Source organism: Monodelphis domestica, chromosome 6, assembly GCF_027887165.1.
Source record: "Monodelphis domestica isolate mMonDom1 chromosome 6, mMonDom1.pri, whole genome shotgun sequence".
Taxonomy (NCBI): Eukaryota; Metazoa; Chordata; class Mammalia; order Didelphimorphia; family Didelphidae; genus Monodelphis; species Monodelphis domestica.
Window position 1 is genome coordinate 251705768 of NC_077232.1, and position 16449 is coordinate 251722216.

Consider the following 16449-nt stretch of genomic DNA (forward strand, 5'->3'; position numbering starts at 1 on the left):
TTAATATCTCACTTATCCAACATACAAAGTCTCAGTAATATCATCAACTATGGCTAACCCAGAGAACATGCGGTACATCAACTATACCAAATCCTAGAACCTGCTTCCAAGCTATATATATATGGTAATGTATATTCAGTGTATAGGTTCTAAACAGAAAACATCTTTGGGATTTAGGGATGAGATCAGAAAATGTAACCCTCTGAAGTTCAAACTAACAATAGTCAACATAAAAACACTCCATATCCTAGCTCTAAGCCTGTTCCCCATGCCTGATTAAGAGCAATCATTTGTAGTAGAAGCAATACCCTAACCTTTCCACTGATGCAAATTGGGTTAACTTTTCCTTAAAGGAACTGACTGTAAATATAGAGCTTATCTAGTTGCTTGCCTTCTCAATAAAGGAGGAGAAAAGAGAAAGAGGGAGAGAATTAGGGGACTTCAAATTAAAAAAAAATAATTAAAGTTATTTTTACATGTAATTAGGAAAAAAAATATATATATATACATATATATATATATATATTTTAATGGTATTAAGACCATCCTTGAGTCTTAGCTGGCTATGAACCTTCAAGCTATGAACCTTACTTCCTAGATGCCTGAGTACAAAGCAATCACAAGGAGTTCCTAAAACTCTGATGTTTAGATGATGGATCATGATGGGCAACTCAGGCAAAGAAGCTTCTCTTGGTTGACTCATTCAAGGTGTCTCTAACACCTATCCTTGCTAAATAGCCTTCATGTGTTGTAACTAAGTAAATCATTGTTTCTTTGTTAACACTTGGATAGCTTCTGAGTATCTCGTTTTCTTCTGATATTAAAGTAGATGAACTTGTATTTTCTCATTGACTACATTAAAAAGGGTCATAGGATATCAGTAGTTTGCAAATTCAGCAGAAAGGTATTTTTGATCCCACTGATGACATATATAGTACATATTACTTAAAGTCTGAAAGCACAGTAGAACTAACAGCTTATAGTCATAAATTTTGGTGTATGTAGGGAAAGTGGGCAACAGAGAGGTTTAAGTCCATAAAGAGTGTCCTAAAAGTCTTTGTATGGTTTTAAGCTACTATTGCTTAAAGTGGGACTTTTAGGAGGCATTATTTTAGTAGTAAACTTGTGAAATATTCAATTGGCTCAGTCTCTGGTCTGCCCTGACAGTTCTCACATTCCTTGTTCTTGTGAAATACTGTACCTATTTGATATATTTTATTTTATTTTGCTTAGTGAGTGCTTCTTGAGTGAGTTGAATGACTATGAATTGATCTGTTCCCCTGAGGTTTTAAGCTTGAGCAGGAGAAGGAAATAAGTCAGGAAGAGTCAGATATGACTGATGTGAATTTCAAAACTACTCAACCCTATTCAGACCACTCTTTAGAAGATGGGATTTAGCTATTTCCTGATCAATAACAATAGAGATACTTGGAATAACAGAATCAGGTCTTGGAAACTACAATCTCCACCCTACTAAGAGTAACAGGATTTAGGAAGGGCTGCAGCAAAACTCAAGATTTAATTATTTGAGAATATGGCCTTCAACAGACATGTGCAAAAAGGACAGACCTCTGGGTGGTCCTAGGTCAAGCTAGAGCCACCATTGGCACATGTGAGAGACAGGAAGTGAGGTAGAGGACAGCTCAGGAGTTCTGGGGACTTCCTGTGTGGAGGAAAAAAGGTGGTTGGAGCCTGGTGCTTGGAGTGGAGGAGCCCTCAGACTGTTTTTCCATTTTGGTCATGTGAGTGATAGGGACTGATCTCTTTTCTTTGCCTTGGCTATTCAGGGCCTTGGGCCTTTGGCAGAGTGGGTATTTAAGCCCTATTTTCCTTCTCTCCCTTTTCCCTCTCTCTTTCTCTCCCTCTAATACTTTTCTTCCTCCTGTTTGTAATTAAAACACCATAAAAAAGGTTGACAGCTGACTTGAGTTTTCATTTAGGAATTACATAGTTGAATTCCTTGGCAACCTTAAATTAATATATTTCAGTCTTTTAAAGTGATTTCCATATCACACTGAAAAGACTGAACAACAACAACAAAAGCTTAAAACCCACATTAAAACTTTTGGGGATCCCTGTATAGATATATAACTATCTAAATAACTTAAATAAAATTAGGTAAAATTTGCAACTGGACTTTAAGCTTTAGTAGCTTAAAACTTCACAAAGTCTCTTGGGATATCTTGTATTCAAAGCACACATAAAGAGGCACAAAATTCTAGCCACACTTGGTTTCTACTAATAGCTAATTATTTTAAAACATTTAGAAAAAGTCATTTCATCTCAATCTTGATAGTATCCAGAAAGGTAAGTGTTTTTGTTGCAGTAATTGTTGCTGTTGTTTTTGATGAAAGGTCCTTAACTCCTCTGGAAAACTTAATTTTTTTCATTCTAAAAATATAAATCTAAATGAATTCTAAGGTCTCTTTCAGTTCTAATGTTCAATGAATCTAAGTAACTTTAATTAAAAATATCAACAAACAGAGAGGGATATTTTAGGGCCCACAGAATCTCCTGGTTTATGACTTGGTTTCTTTCTTTTTTTTAAATTAAGTTAAATTAAATTAAATGTTTTTATTGAAAAATTTTACTTAATTTATGAGATTTTTCCATGGTTACAGGATACATGATCTTTCCCTCCCCTCCTTCCACCCCGTCCCGTAGCCAACATGCAATTCTACTGGGTTTTACATGTGTCATTGATCAAGACCTATTTCCATATTATTGATAATAAATGCACTAGGGTGATCATTTTAGAGTCTAAATCCCTAATCATATCCCCATCGACACATGTGATCAAGCAGTTGTTTTTCTTCATTATTTATGATTTGGTTTCTAATCTGACCTCTAGCAAAAAATAGTGCCCTGGCCTAGAGTGGGTCCCAATCTTGGTACTTCTGTTTCATAGTACAGTATTTGGAGTTTGAAGGGACCTCAGAAGTCATCTAGTCATTTTTCCAAGGCTATCATCAAAATCACTTTAGTCAAAAATCTCTATTAGATTGTAAGACCACAGTTGCTTTTTCATTATATCTTCCTGAAAAGTGATGGATAAGTATTTAATGAAATAGTAAATACATATATTTAAAATTAAAATGGCATTCTGGGACAGGTTTTAGATATGGATGAGCAAATATCTGATTTTTTTTTCTCTTTGTATCTACACTAATGATAAAGTGTGTCCCAAAAGTCTTAGACTTTTAAAGCTTAAAATTTCACTATGATTTTGGAGATACCCTGTACTTTGGGATCCTTTGTTTAGAAGTGAAGTATTAGTCATTCTAGGGAATGCTATTTAAAAATGCACCTAGGATATATCTGATATTATTTTTTTAAAATAACCCCTACTTTCTCTCTTAGTATCAATTCTATGACAGAGACGTGGCAAGGGCTAGACAGCTGAGGTTAAATGACTTACTCAAGGTCACAGAGCTAGGAAGTATCTGAGGTCAAATTCAAACCCAGATTGTCCTGACTCCCAGTGCTCTTTCAACTGTGCCAGCTAGCTGCCTCTCAATATTACTTTTAATAATATGCTTTTTGGGGTTAGTGAGGCATCACTGTATGGAGAGCCAGGTCTTGAGTCAAGAGTGCCTAGGTTAAAATATGGTCTCAGACACTTCCTAGCTGTAGCATCCCATCCCTGGGCAAGTCACTTAACATTAACCTCAATTACCTAGCCCTTATTCTGATTTAGAATTGATACTTAGGTTTGATTCTAAGACTGAAGATAAAGGTTTCAAAAAATTAAAATAGCATGCTTTTTGGTCAACAAAAGCTTTTTCTTATGATAGCGAGGCAGTATTCTATAATGGGGAAATGACAGGCATGAAATAAAAAAGAATTGAGTCAAAATCTTGACATTGATAATTAATAGTAATTTGGAACTGAAAATAAAATGAAAATGAATAAAAGAAACTAAAGCTAAAAATGAGTAAACAGAAGAAAAAGATAAATAAAATGGAGAAATATTCTGAGAGAGGTCCAAAAGGTAGTAGATCATCAAAGAAAAAGAAATATCCTAACTATAACAATTATAAAATATCTGGAAGAAATGAGGCTAGAGATACAAGATTTAATATAAGAAGAAATGAGAGCTATGGAGCAAAGAATGGGAAGTAGAATTTATAGTCTGGAATGGAATGTTCTAAAAAACTTACCCCAAAAGTAACCTACTCCCTGAAAAGTAGAATGGATAAAGAGAAAATAATGACACTGAGAGACAATAAGAATAAAACAAAATCAAAATATTTAAAGATATTGAATAAAATTACTAGAAAAAACAACTGACTTGAAAAACAAGTCAAGGTGAAATAATTGGTCTATGTGAAAAGCATGACTAGAAAAAAAAAAAGTCTAGTTACCATATTTCAAGAAATAATAAACAAAAATTGCCCAGAAGTGAAAACAGAAGTTCATTGGTCACTTCCTGAAAAAAATTCCAAAATTAAAACCCCTTGAACATAATATTCAAAAGAAGATCCTACAATATAGCTTCCAAAGGCAAAAGAAAAGTTGACTATTTATACATGTGTGTGTACACACGCAAGCTTGATGTTGATATACATTAAACTCAAGAGGGAAAGTCAAAGAGGCAAAGGAGAGAAAAGAGTTTAGGAGAGAAGGTAGGCTAGTTAGGGAATTAGTCATAAGTAAAGCAAATATCAATATCAGAGAGTAGATTGTAAAGATGAGTGAGGATTAAAAGGAAAGAAAGAATAAACACTTGTGATCAAGGAAGAGGTAAAGGGAAGAGAAAAATCATTAGTTAGGTGGAAACATCACAGAAATTAGAGATCATTAGAATTAAATAGATTCCTCTTTCACCACCTTCTTCTTTGCAAAGGGAGAGGTGGAAAGTTTGGCTGAAACAGAGTATATAAATGGGAATCACATCAAATAACACTGGAAAGGAGAAAATGAAAACAAATAAATCAAGAATCTTTTACCACCTCCGGTACTTAAACATTTTTCCAAAGAAATATTAACCTCTTCCTCTTGAACCAGAAAACAGTGAGTGAGCTAAGGCATGATTTTTCAGATCATGACAGGAGTACAAGACAGGTCTAGTTGAAGGATTTAAGTGATATGCTTGCAGAAGAAAAAATTTAGATCACCCCCAAAAATATGTATTGCCTGGCATGACATAAAATGACTTGAAGTATTTTCCAGCCCCCATTACCAATTCTCCATTCATCCTGGCTGACCCAAATGTTCAAGGCAAAGGAGAGAAAGTAAATATGCATTTCCCTTCTCCCCAGATTTCCTCACATTATAATTTGGCCAAATGACACAAGAGAGTATACACACACACACACACACACACACACACACACACACACACACACACACACTGAATTTGGCATAGAAAAATATCAGCATAATATTAGTAATGGAATAGCCACAAGCAAAACAAACTTCCTGATCCTGAAGGGAGGATTAAGGCAGAAATAATAAAAACTAAGAGCTAGATCCTGAGGGAGGTTCCCATTAATTGAAAAATGACTAGATAAATCACAGTATATGACTGTAATGATAATTGAGTTGTAAGAAATTACACAAAATACGATTTCAGGGAATCCTTGCAAAACAATTTGTACAAGGTTAATAACATTGTAAAATTGACTCTTAAAATTCCCAAACAATGCAATGATAACCACGTCTGCAGAGAGCATACAGTGAAGCATGTTACCACTTCCTGGAAAAGAGGTGATGGGTTCCACAGTCAGAAAGAGAATTTTTGGACATGGCCCCTGTGCGGATTTATTTAGCTTTACTATGTATATTGGATGCTATTGCTTTTTTCCTTTGTTTAGTCCTTAATTGGGGAAAAAGTTCAGAAGGAAGTAGAGACAAGCTGCTAATTTTTTAAGGTAGTTTGGAATTATTACATACTTTTTTAAAGCAAGTGAAAAAAATGAAGATATGGGGTTTCTTATGCCATTTCCTTTTTGTGTTTTGCTATATATATATATATATAAATGTACTTTTTTGGCAATTAAATTCAGAATAATAAAAATTTTTAGATAAAAAAGTAAACAAGAGGATAGGAAAAGGATAAATTATAAGAAAATAGGATGGAGCAAAACATAAAAAACTATAATCATGTACATAAATATGCAAAAAAAAGAATGGGGAATGCAAAATCCAGGAATGCATTGTTTACTTGAAACATACTTAAAAATTGAAATTAGAGTCTCCAGAAATATCTACTATAACAGTAAAAATAGACATGACTAAAAGGGAAAAACAAGGAAGCTACATTATGCTTAAGGGTACCATAAGTGAAATGAATAAATATTCACATATGATATCTATGAACTGAATAGAATAACTAAATATTTAAAGTTAATGCAAGAAATAGAGAGTAAATCTATGATAGTAGGAGTCTTCAATGTGCCCTTTTGAGATCTGCCTACTAAAATCTAACAAAATACATGCAAAAGAGAAGTTAAGGACCTTAATAGAATTTTAGAAATGTTAATAGACAATAGATCTCTTACCACTACTGAATGGGAATAGAAAGTTGACAGGTTTTCTCAATTGTGTGTCGTATCCTTATAAAATCAATTTTGTATTAAGGTATAAAAATCTTACAAATGAATGGATATAAGAAGAGCTATACAATCATCTTTTACTATCCACAGTGTAAGAAATATCGCAGGCAATAAGGGGATTTTTTTAAAGAAAAGATTAAAAATCATTTGGAGAAAATAATTTAACCCTAAATAAAAGGTGGATCAAAAACAAATAAGATAGATGCCTGAATTAAAGAAAATTATAATGAATAGATAGTACACCAAAACTTTTGGGAGAAAAGCAATGCAGTCTTTAGGGGTAAATGTGTGTATCCAAAAGCTTTCATGAATAGAGAAATAGAGAAAGAATAGATCAATGAATTGAGACTGCAAGGAAAAACAACTCCCCCCACAAAAAAAAAAAAAACAACCCAGAAAAGAAACAAATCAAAAATGCTAGAATAAATACCAAATCTTAAATTCTGAAATCAAAGAAAGGATCAACAAAGTTGAGAGCAAAAAAGAAAACTAAGTTGAAAATAAATGAATGAATGCAAGAGTAATTATGAAGAACTTCCTAAGTGCCAAGCATTAAGAATACACAAAAGTGAAGCTAGGTGGATAGAGCCAGGCCTAAAGATGGGAGGTCCTGGATTCAAATTTGAATTCAGACACATCCCAGCTGTGTGATCCTGGGCAAATCATTTAATCTCAATTGCCTAGCCCTCACCACTCTCCTCCCTTGGAACTGAAACTTATTATCAGTTATAAGATAGAAAGAAGGGTTTTAAAAAAAAAAGAAATACATATATAAAAATACAGACAGTCCATGCTTCAAGAATCTCACATTCTAATTGGGGAAAATGACACAAAAGAGAATTCAGCTTCCAAACAGAGGGAAAGACAAGGAAGTTCTAAGGATGAAGCTCCATGGTAGGTTCCAGGGTTCCTTATGTTACATGGTCAGATGACAAGGCTGGGACTCCTACCCCATCTGAGCTAACAGAGTAGCCCTGGGCCAGGGGAAAAGGGAAGGATGTAAGTTGGGAAGGTGCTCTTGGTGGTGGTAGATCTTAAGCAAAGGGGATGGAATGGGAGAAGAGCTGCCATAGATGTCATCTTTCCAAAAGCCTGGACATATTGGATGCCCTTTGGGCAGCCAAAGACTGGATGAAGAGTAAAAGCAGGTAGGAAAGAAAAAAAAAATCCTAGCACCTAACCTTTTGAGAAAAATAAAATAAAATGAGTTGCCCTTTTTTTGTTAATATTTTTTAAAAGGAAAAAAAAAGGAACATTCCCCAAATTTGAAGATGAAATGAAGAAAACCATTGGAAATTACTTTGCCCAGGGGGCAACTGGGTAGCTCAGTGGATTGAGAGCCAGGCCTAGAGATGGGAGATTCTAGGTTCAAATCTGACCTCGAATACTTCCTAGCTGTGTGACCTTGGGCAAGTCACTTAACTCCTGTTGTATAGCCCTTACCTCTCTTCTACCTTAGGACCAATATGTAGGGGAATTTGGGGAATAAACACATGCAAAAAAACCAAAACTAACTCATCTACATAGTATTGGTTCCAAGACAGAAGGGTATGGGTTTAAAAAAAAAAAGAAATTAATTTGCCCAATGATATACCAACAAAACTGTTAGCATAAAATGATCACATATTTGTAAAAACATATTAAATAGATTAACAGAACAAGATAACTTAAATAACCCAGTTTCATTTTTTTTAATCAAAGAAGACCAAAATGAACTCTTCTAGAGGGAAAAAAAAAGCATTAAAAGAATAATTAATTCCAATATTACTTAAATTATTTGAAGAAAAAGAAAGAACCCTACTAAACTCTTTGTAGAATGCAAATAGAATCAAGGTACCTACACCAGAGAGGGACTAAGCAGATAAATAAATCTATAAACTGATATCCCTAATGAACATCTTTGCAAAAATATTAGAAAAGAAATTACAACAATATATGAAAAAGATTATATACATGACCATGCTGGATTCATACCAGGAACATAGGATTTATTCAATATAATAAAAATATAAAATAATACACCATATTAGTAATATATTAATTTTTAAAATCACATGATTATAGCAATAAATACCAAACCAGTTTGACAAAATTCAACAACCATTCCTGTTTAAAACAAAAAAAAAAATTCTAAACATTGGAATAAGTGAACCTTCTCTTCCTATATAATAAATAGAATCTATCTAGAGTAAGTCCTAAAATAATTTGCAATGGGAAAAGCTCTTTATAATAATAGTAAGATTGAGGTAAAGCAAGGGTTTCTTGTTGTCATCATCATTATTAAATATAGTACTGGAAATGCCAGAAAGAGCAATGGTACAAGAAAAAAATTAGGGGAATAAACACATGCAAAGAAATGAAACTAACATATCTAGCAGATGATATGATTGTAACCTACACAAATTATCAGCCTTTCTATATATTGCTCAAAAAATCTTAGCAGAGGATGTGGAAAAACAGGGACACTAATACACTGTTGGTGGAACATGAACTGATTTAGCCATTTTGCAGAGCAATCTGGAATTACACCCAAAGTGTTATAAAACTGGGTATACCTTTTGCCAGCAATACTACAATTAGCTTTATTTCCTAAGGTGATTAGGGGAAAAGGAAAAGATCTATATGTCTTAAATTGTTTATAGTAGTTCCCTGTGTGGTGGCAAAGAACTAGAAATTGAGGGGATGTGCATCAAGTGGGGAATGGCGAAACAAGTTGTTGTATATGATTGTGATGGAATACATAAAAAATGATGTTAATTAAAAACAAAACAAAACTTGGAAAACATCTACACAAAATTATGAAGAATGAAACAAGGGGCCAGCTACGTAGTTCAGTAGATAGAGAGGCTTAGAAATGGGAGGTCCTGGGACCAAATTTGGCTTCAGATCTTTCCTAGTTATGTGACCCTGGATAAGTCACTTAACTCCAACTGCTTAGCATTTACCACTCTTTTGCCTTGGAATCAAAACTTAGTACTGATTCTAAGACAGAGGGTAAGGGTTTAAAAAAATAAAAAAGGGCAAATTGAGTAGAACCAAGAGAACATTATATATAGCTATAAAATTAATATTTGTATAATAATTTGTGAATATTTACCTCCAAAGAAAGAAATTATAGAAATATAAGAGATACTATATATACATATATATATATATATATTTTTTTTTTTTTGTCAGGTGATGCCTTCAATGGTGCAGGGAGGGAGGAAACGGGGGAGATACTGAGGAATTGCTATGTAACCAACAAATTAATTAATTTTTTTGAAAAATTTAGGAGAAAGGGCTAGAAAGAGAAATCACATTCAAAATATCTACAGATTACAAAAAATATTTTGAAGCCTACTTACAAAGACACACACACATGTATGAATATAACAATAAAACATTCTTAACAAAAATAAAAACAGGCCTAAATGTTTGGAGAAATATTGATTGTTCATGGTTTAGAACATAACAAAAATGACCATATTGTCTAAATTGATTTACTTATTTCGTGTCATACTATCAAATTACCAAAGTTTAGTTATAAAGGTTAAGAAAAATGAAATTCATTTGGAAGAATTAAAAAAGTATAAAATCTCAAGGAAAACAATGAAAAAAGAGGGGCAAAGAGGGGAACCTAGCAATATCAGCTATTAAACTACAAAACAATTATCATCAAAATTATTTGGTACTGGTTAAAAAAGAGAAGTTTTCAAAGGAACATATTAGTTACTCAAAATAGAGAATCAAATGACTATAGTAGTATAGAGTCTGATATAGCCAAAGTCTCTAGCTCCTGTGGTAAGTTCAGATATCAACAAAAATCCTTAAAGAAAAACCTGGCGGAAATTAGATTTTGACCAGAATTTCATACCATATGCCAAAACAAATTCCAGGTATAATATAAACAAAAGTATGCCCCCCCAAAACACACCACAAAATAAAAGAACAAGGAAGAAAATACTTTTGTATAACTATGTACAGAAAAGGAGTATATGACCAAACAAAGGACAGAGAGGATCACTGAAGATAAAATGGACAACTTTTATTGCATAAAACTTAAAAGATTTTAAACAAATGCATGAAAATCAGAAGAAAAACAAGTGGGGAGAATTGTGTAGTACATTTCTCTGATTAAGGTTTCATATGCAAGATATATAAGTAACTTTTTCAAATATATTTTAAAGACCCTTTTAAAAGAAATAAATGGTCAACGGTCATGAAAAAATCATTTCATGGAAAAGATCAAAGAAAGAAAACCAAGTTGTCAATAGCCAGATGAAGTAGTCTAACTTAATTTGTTTATTTCTAACTATTAGAAATAAACAAATTAAAATTCCTCAAATTCTACCTAACAAATGTTAGGTTTTCAAACATTACAAAAAAGAGATGTGATTATCGTTGAAGAGACTACAAGAAAATATGCACAATAATACACTGCTTATGGAGCTGTGATTTGGTTCAGCCATCCCTGATAGTGATTTGGAATTTGACAACAAAAAGTCATTAAACCAGAAAAATCTTTTGATACAGTAACACTACTCTTAGCATCTTACCCCAAAGAAATTTAAAAAGAAAAGATCCATATGTACTAAAATATTTATAATAGTTCTTTTTGTTATAGCATAGAATACAGCTGAACAAGTTGTGGTACATAAGTGTGATGAATATTATTGCTCCCCCAGGAACTATAAAAGGGATGGTTTCTGAGAAACTTGAGAAGACTGGTATGAATTGAAATAGTGAAGTGAGTAGACTACAGAAAAGTTTATACAATAAATAACATTGACATGGTAAAACAACCTTGAAATATTGATAATGCTGATTAATGCAGAGACCAACTATAATTCTAGAGGACCAATGATGAAGAATATTGTCTACCTCCTGAGAGAGAGTTGATGGATCCAAAATGCATAAAAAATATATATATTTTTTCTAGCATAATGTGGAAATTAAATTCATTTTGCTCTACTAGTCAACTAAACAAATATTTATTAAATATCTAATATTTGCCCAATAGTGTTCTAAGCATTAAGTACTTAAAAATAAAAAAGACAAGAAATCCCTCAAAAAGATAAGACTATGGGGGACAGCTGGGTAGCTCAGTGGATTGAGAGCCAGGCCTAGAGATGGGAGGTCTTAGGTTCAAATCTGGCCTCAGACACTTCCCAGCTGTGTGACCCTGGGCAAGTCACTTGACCCCCATTGCCTAGCCCTTACCACTCTTCTGCCTTGGAGCCAATTGAAGGTAAGGGTTTAAAAAAAAAAAAGATAAGACTATGAATATTTGTTGCAAGGACAGTTTGGTGTGTGTGTGTATGTATGTATGTTTTCATGTTGGAGAGAGGATGTGAAAGAGAAACAAGATATCAATTGGTTATGTACCCCCCCAAAAAAAAAAACCATGAAAGTCATTGAAGCATTTTTAATGTACAAAATGGAACAAAAAAAAAGCCAGACAAGAAAGCAGTTTTGAATAGTATATGTTGAAGTCATTTTATATGAAAAAGGAAAAGCAAATTATAATTGGAGAGATTCAGTTTTATGCACCAATCTATTTCTTTCTTTTACTTTGCATATAGAAGTGATTTTTTTTAATGTGACTTGCTAGTTTTAGAATTTAAAAAAAATTAAATAATATACACAAAGCACTTAATATTTTAAGTCTTTTACTCTGCATATAGAAATGCTTTCTTATGTGGCTTGCTAGTTTTGGAATAAAAAAATAAATATACACAAAGCACTTAATATTAAAGTCTTTTACTCTGCATATAGAAATGCTTTTTTATGTGGCTTGCTAGTTTTCGAATAAAAAATAAATAATATAAACAAAGCACTTAATATTAAAGCTCTCTATAAAGATTAGTTGTTGTTATAGTTTTCCTCACTTTTTTCCCTTCCTAGGCTTGACCCTATACCCACTTCAACTCCATAATGTTCTTTACAAGATTCTTCAATCCTTTGTCCCATGCAGTAAATAATAATCAGGGACTATATTTGATTGACAGCTACTCCAAACTCAGCTGCTACAAAATCATCTCAATTTCTCTCTTCCACATCCATCATGCTGTCATCATGTTTTGCCAAATCCCAGTTCCGGATTCCTCCCACCTCTGATCTTATTCACATGCCACAGGACACAGCAGAAAGAAATTGTGTGACCAAGATGGCTAGGTCCCCCATAAATTCACATCATCTAATCTCACCTGTCCTCTACCAGAAGGGAATCTTTTTACTCCTCCCAGATGCATTGTCGATTTCCTTGCTCCAAACCTCGTCTTTCCTCTAGCTTCCCACCCTGTCAGCAGAGGACCACGACTCCTACTTGGCTAAACTGCAGGGGCTGCCCAAGAGGGTGACACGGGCCAGTCCTGTCTCCTTTCTATTCTCTCCACCTTTCTGGCAAGGGGAAGAAGGAGCTGAATCATCCCAGGTGATGCCCACCTTCTTCACGTCTGTCTCTCTTAATCAGCCACCCCTTTTTGCAATTTTTGAGCCTAAGAATAACGTGTGTTCCGTGGGTTCACCCGTCTCTACTCCTTTATGGAATTTCTATTAGACAAAATCATCACTCAGAACCTCAATAAGGAAAGTCCTAGCATTCAGCCAAGATGTTTACGTCTCTGCCCCATTTAAATTCTGTGTGCTTCCGGCTAACCCCTGGCTTCTTCTGCTCCCCTTTGATCAGCACACATGAAGCAGGCAAACCCACCACCCAACCCTGCAAGACTGACCTTTCTTTTCTACATGAAGCAAACAGGAGAAGAGAATGTCCATTTTCAAAAGAAACAAAGTCTATTACAGCGAGGGGTGGAGTTAGCACAGAGTAGACCTTCAGGAACTTCCTTCAAGCCTGGAAGATGCAATTTTAACCAGCAGCTTCAGTCTGGGTTCTCTGCTTCGAGAAGTCGCTAGGAATCGGAGTCTTTCCCTTCCCTGTTGCAGATGAGCTCTTCTTTCTAACTGCCCCCTGCTCGATGGGCTTCTCTCCAGCTTTAGCTCATTATGCCCCAGCAAAAGGCTACTTCAACCATTCCTCTGCAGCCTGAGGCTTGATTCTTCTGACTGGTGATTATCTATTTCAGAGAGAACCCCAGCCATGCTTCACTTCACTCCTGACTCTCAGAGTCTCAGAAGCATCCTGGCTCCATGGCCATAACTCTCTTCCTTTCTCTTCTCTTTCCCTTTTCCCCCTCTCCAAATTCTGCAGTCATTGCCCTGGATTAAGCCAACTCTGCCATTACTCTCGAATTGAATAAGTCAAGTCATTCCCCTATAGTTCATCCATCATACCTGTAACTTGCTGTAAAGAAGTCTTTCTCCCTGGCCTTCACTCTCCTTGAAAATGTCTCCCAAATTAAATAATCTCTTGGAGGTCAGGGATTATCGTTGCTTTTTGTATTTGTCTTCTCTCTCCTCAATTTAGCATGTAATAATACATGCTTAATGAGTTTTCCTTCATTCAACTGTTTGTGCTTTGGCTGCTGCTGTTCAGTTCATGCAAACCTGCCTCTTTTCTAAATCTGTACTCCTGCAAACTGAGTCCCTTTTTCAAAACTCCTAGACATGACTCAAATTCACCTTCCAGCTCAAAGACTGCATTAGTTCAAAGAGAAATTGCCTGTCCCTCTGAACTGTTTTGAACCTCTTTTATATTTCATCGAGAAAAAAAAAGTCATTTCCCCAAGTTCTTTCTTTTCCTTGCCTCCAAATCTTTAAATCTCTTGATCTATTTTCTTCTCCTTTACTTTTTCTAATTAAAAAAAAAAAAGATTCTTCTTGCCCTTCTATGCTCTTATTTCTTTCCACTTCTTTCTCTTTCCTTTCTACTGACCCCCTCTTAATCTTTATCTTATCAAACTCATTCTCTGCTGTAGACAAAGATATAAAGGACTTTCCAACCTGGAAAAAAAAAAACCCAACCTTCACCACCTTTCTATTTCCACAAGCACCATCCCTTTCACAAAAACAAAAACAAGTATTAGAAAAACCTATCTATACTTGCCTCCAATTGCTTTCCTCTTGCTTATTTCTCAATCTTGCAATCTGGCTTCTGATCTCACCCATCAACTGCGACTACTATCTGCAAAATTACCAATAACTTCACAATTGTAAACCCTAATCGCCTCTTCTCAGTCTTCATCCTTCTTGAAGTCTCTGGATCAGTTGGCACTGTTTACTACCACTTCCTAAATATTCTCTCTTCTGTTTTTAGGACGCCGCTCTCTTCCTTTGTCTTAATATCTTGTCTTATCACTCTCTCGTCTCTTTTGGTGCATCATCATCCAGACTGTAGCTCTTAACTCTGCATAACTCCCAGGGTCCTATCCTGGACTCTCTCATTTCTTTGGGCCCATATCAGTTTCCACGGGCTGCATTATCATTTCTATATAGATGACTCTCATTCTCTGTCAAACTTTGACTTGCATCTTTTGGACAGTTCCAATTGGATGGCCCATAGGAATCTCAAACAAAACAGAGCTCAGCTCGTTATATTTCCCTTTCCCACCAGAACCCGCCTGACTTCCAAATGACCTTGTTTCTGTTAAGGGTTCTGACATCCTTAAAGTTATAGAGTCACAATCTGTATCCTCCTCACCACACTCTCTTCCATAGCCAGGCAGTTGCCAGGTCTTACATTCTCTCTCACGTCCCTCCTCTTCTCTACATTCCTACTGCCACTACCTTGGTTCAAGAGCTCATCACTTCTCACCTAGACTACTTCAATAACCTCCTCATTCTCTGCTTACCGTCAGTGTCTCCTGTGTCTAATTCATCTTCTACACAGCTGCCAAAATGTTATTTCAAAAGCAGTCAATAAATGTTCACATTTTTTTAAAATATAGAACCTTACTTTCTGTCTTAAAATCAATGCTGTATTGTATAAGGGCTAGGCAATGGGGACTAAAGTGGCTTGCCCAGGGTCACACAGCTGGGAAGTGTCTGAGGCTAGATTTGAACCCAGGCTATCTCCTCTCTTAGCATGACTCATAATCCACTGATCTGCTTAGTTGCCCCCTCAATAGACATTTATCAAGTGTGTATTGGGGGCAGCTAGGTTGCATAGTGGATAGAGGGCTGGACCTAGAATCAGGAAGATTCATTTTCCTGAGTTCAAGTCTAGCTTCAGACACTTCCACATAGCTAATAGTGATCCTGAGCAAGTCATTTAACACCATTTACTGCAGATTCCTCCTCAGTAAAATGAGTAAGAAAAGGAAATGGCAAACCATTCCAGTATCTTTACCAAGAAAACTCCAAATGACATTAATGCATTGCTGGTGGAGTTGTGAACTGATCCAACCATTCTGGAATGCAATTTGGAACTATGCCCAAAGGACGATAAAAGAATGTCTACCCTTTGATCCAGCCATAGCACTGCTGGGTTTGTACCCCAACAAGATAATAAGGAAAAAGACATGTACAAAAATATTCATAGCTGCGCTCTTTGTGGTGGCCAAAAATTGGAAAATGAGGGGATGCCCTTCAATTGGGCAATGGCTGAACAAATTGTGGTATATGTTGGTGATGGAATACTATTGTGCTAAAAGGAATAATGAACTGGAGGAATTCCATGGAGACTGGAACAACCTCCAGGAAGTGATGCAGAGTGAGAGGAGCAGAACCAGGAAAACATTGTACACAGAGACTGATACACTGTGGTATAATCGAACGTAATGGACTTCTCCATTAGTGGCAATGCAGTGATCCTGAACAACCCAGAGGGATCTAGAGAAAGACCACTATCCACATTCAGAGGAAAAACTGTGGGAGTAGAAACACTGAAGAAAAACAACTGCTTGATTACATGGGTCGAAGGGATATAGACTCTAAAGGAACATCCTAGTGCAAACAACAACATGGAAATAGGTTCTGATCAAGGACTCATGTAATACCCAGTGGAACTGCT